Source organism: Psammomys obesus, unplaced genomic scaffold (genome assembly GCF_907164565.1).
Source record: "Psammomys obesus unplaced genomic scaffold, mPsaObe1.curated_primary_1811, whole genome shotgun sequence".
Classification (NCBI taxonomy): Eukaryota; Metazoa; Chordata; class Mammalia; order Rodentia; family Muridae; genus Psammomys; species Psammomys obesus.
Genome location: NW_026587216.1, coordinates 49,492,872 through 49,496,906, shown reverse-complemented (window position 1 = coordinate 49,496,906; position 4,035 = coordinate 49,492,872).

The window sequence follows — 4,035 nt, the reverse complement described above, 5'->3', positions numbered from 1 at the left end:
TCTATCTATCTATCTATCTATCTATCTATCTATCTATCTATCTATCTCTAGCTATCTATTATCTATCCATCTACTATCTATCTATCTGTCTGTCATCTATGTGTCTATATCTATCTATCTATCTATCTATCTATCTATCTATCTATCTATCTATCTATCTATCTATCTATCTATCTATCTATGATTTCTATAGCCCAGGATGGCCTCAAACTCACTATGTGGCTGAGGATAGCCTTGACTCCTGATCCCCCTGCCTCTGCTTATATCCCAATTCTGGGATTACAGGCTTATGCCAGTTCATCCAGCCAACACGGGAATGTTAATGCAACTCTAATGGAGAAGAAATGCTGTTTGCATGCACATGCTCTTAAAAAACTTAAGTTCTTTCCCATGAATACTATTATGGAGCTGTTTCCCTTTGATTTAACCACTGGCACTTACATGTAAAAAATGCCAGTGGAATTATGACCTGTAAGTGCATGACTGTAGTATAGGCGTGTGGTAAGTAGCGGGTACTGAGCACAACCCCCACCAGCTGTAGAACGACACTCCAGTAGGGAGACAAACGAATGCAAATGAGATGTACTTGGCCATGGAACAAAGATGAAAATGACATTCACTTGTAAATGAGTCTTCTGTGTTTGATGTAAACAGAATGACACCCATTCTGTAGGAAGACCTCCATGACCTAGGACAGTCATCGAATCTGTTACACGAGGCTGCACATGTGCCTTACAGCTTGGTCGTTGTCAGTGTATCTCATGACATCATAGTCTCTATGGTTTAATTTATATAGACTATTTTTTTTTTTTTACGATTTTCTATTCTAGGAGATGACCTGAGGGATATAATGAGAAGTTTCTCCTTGGATATCCCTGGAATAAAACTTAAATGTGGCACCTTGATCTCAGATTAGAGAAGAGCCATTCTGATAGGGTCAGGGTGAAGAGGAAGGGGACCAGCTTTTAGCTTGGCCATTGATTGCTAACCCTGGTCCTACAATGTGTTCAGATGATCAGTGATTGATGTGTGGCTGTTCTTCCTGAACCATATTCATCTCTCAACACCAGTTTCAAATCTCCCATCGTTTCTCCTCATTCCCCGGGAGAATGCTAACCTTTAAGGTATTTTGTAAGCAAATGACAGTCTATGCCCAATACATGTACTTGACAAAATAAAGTGACTGAACACAGAAGACCACCTCTGTGGCCCAGGGGCATGGGGAGTTGCCTGATTGTATGTATGTTCCAAAAACCACTTTGAGCTCAAGGTTTAGTGCGAGATCCCTTGTCGAATAAAGTGAGGAATGAGTGAGGAAGACACAAGATCGACTTCTGCCCTTCACTGGCTGGCGTAGATGTGAGTATGTACACATACACACAAAGAAAAAAGTGCCTCAGACATGCTGAGTATTCCACAAGTATTTGGGAATTAATCGATCCTCCTTAAAGTTTCCATTTTACCGAACAACGGAGAAACACTGCTCTCTGATCAGTTTCCATACTAGCTAGTATAGTTAAGCCTGCTGCAAGCTGCTCCTGCTCTAATGGAGGAGCCAAGTCCAGGAAGGGGAGCGGACCACACTGTATGATAAGTAGTGATGGGCCAACACCCTGAGGAAGGGTCCTCGTGGCTCAGAGGGAGCAGGTCAGGGCGGGAGTCACCCATGAGAATGTCCATTCACACGTACACATGGACTCACTGGCTACAGACATGCCTCCCCACACAAAGCTTGCCTACTGTTATTAGAGAACACATATGAAGGGTATGTGTTATAAACGAAGACTGGAAAGTGACAAGCAAGGCATTGGCAGTTTCTGTGCATATGTACATCTCACCGTGCTTGCTGCCTTTGGGTTTTCCGTTAGCGAGTCTAGTTTTACCGCTTTTAGTTGGTAATTGTGAACAGATTTAAAGTGCATTATTGCTCTGAAAGCAAGTCAAGGCTTAGTGTTTTACTGTGCATAGTACGCCATTAAACACAAACAATCCCTTAACAGCATGTCGTATGCGGGCCACACATAAATTTTGCATTTTCTTCTCCAAAATGAAATAATTTGATAAAGCTGCCCAGCTCAGTGGGGTTTTTCACTGCTGGGGAGAGGGCTCTAGAGCCGCCGGGCTGTTGGCTGAGTAGGATTGTCCATCAGGCCCCTGGGCCTCTTGGTGTGGAAGATTAAGGACGAGGGCAGCTGGCCCAGAGACATGAGGAGGGGGCTCTAGGCTCTTAGACCTCTGGCCCAGCTGGCAGACAGCAGCGGGAAAGCAGCCAGTAGGCCTGTGCTTGGGGTGAGGACCTTCGCTACTGTCTTTGTCAAGACAGTTGCTCAGGTCCTGTGTTTTCTCACACGGCTCCCCACTTCCTCGGTGACAGCTACTGCCCATCTCCCTGGGCTGCTGACTCACCTTCCCCGAGGTTTCTGTAAAGCACAGTCTCTCATTAAGAGAGTCTCTCATTAGCTGGACCTTTTGAATTAAATCAGGCCTTTAAACAGGCTGCCGGGAAGGATGTGACTACTTAATTAAGTTGTCAGGAATGTCCCGTAACCTGTATGGAACAAAAAAGCAAAGCAAACCAGACTAAAACAAATTGTCAATAACAAAGCCAAGCAACCAAGCGAGAGATATTTTAATATGAATCCCCACAGATATCACAAAGTAGGGAAAAAGGTTAAAAAAAAAAAGGCTTTTCCATTAAATCTTGTTCCATTTGCTTCTGTTTAAGAAGTTTAAGGTTCGAGCATTGTGTCAGGTCACCTGTTGATTCGCTACACCTGACTGAACTGCCAACACTCTCCAATATCTTCTAACCCCCAGTTCATAATGGATTTGTTTTTGCAGTTATCTTAAACTGTTCTTTTTACAGTTGAATTTGGTATTTATACAAGGTCTCCTCATAGCATTTCTTCTTCTTTGAGGGGGGAGGGAGGCCACAACAGGGTTTCTTTGTGTAGCCCTGGCTGTCCTGTACTCACTTTGCAGACCAGGCTGGTATAGAACTCACACAGATCCTCCCAAGTGCTGGGATTAAAGGCATGCGCCACCACGGCCCTTCTCATAGCTTTTCTTTAAGTTTTGTTTTTTGTTGTTCAACACATCTTCTGTAAATAGGTAGTTACAACCTGAGGATAATTTAGATTAACGTTTCATCCGGGAAACAAGAAAATATGGGTGGAGCTCCGAAGTTCCTGTGTTTCACCCTGGGAAGCAGGTAAGATATGCTCCAGTCTTTAGAGACATTGAATTCTTAAATTTAAGGGTAGCTGCACTCTTTCTTTAGCTTTTGGGGTGTCAGATAATGAAACTCATGTTCTCAAACATGTTAGGTTTGATCCTGCAGAGCTACATTTTCGGCCCAGTAATTGTGCATGCATGTGAGCATGTGTGTGTGTGTGTGTGTGTGTGTGTGTGTGGTGGGGGGTCTGGACCACATGAGGTGTTGACCCTCAGCCTTCAGCTAACTTGAGGCAGGGCCTCTTGTTCACTGCTGAGTGTGTGACACTGTTTGGTTTGAGAACTTCCAGAGATTCTCCTGCGGTTATCTCCTACCTCTCTGGGGCATGACTGGATTGCAGAAAGATGTCACTAAGGCAGGGGTGACATGTGGATCCCTCAGGTCCTCACAACTGCAAAGCAGCAACCGTACCCTCTGAGCCATCTTCTAATTTGGTAAGCATTCTTTTAACTAATGTTTTTGGGATTTCTTCAAGAAATTTGCATAGGTCCATTCTTTTATATTGGGTGCAAAATTGTAGTTTTCTAGTTCTGCTTTTCTTGATGCATTTGTTGTTTCTTTTTGACACATTTTAGTATGCAGGTATCTGTTTTATTTTTTTTTTCTCTCCCATCTTACTCTTCCTCTCCCTGGGAGTGGTTTTGGGTCAGTGTTCTGGCTTTGGCTGCTCCAATCCCAAGTCTGCTTTGAGGAGTGTCCCGGAGCCAGGGTTTTGCTGGGCGCGTTCCCTCCCCTTCTACTCCACCGTGTCGAGTAACAGTGTCATAGGCAGTGTCTGACATGTGTGCAGTCTGATGTGT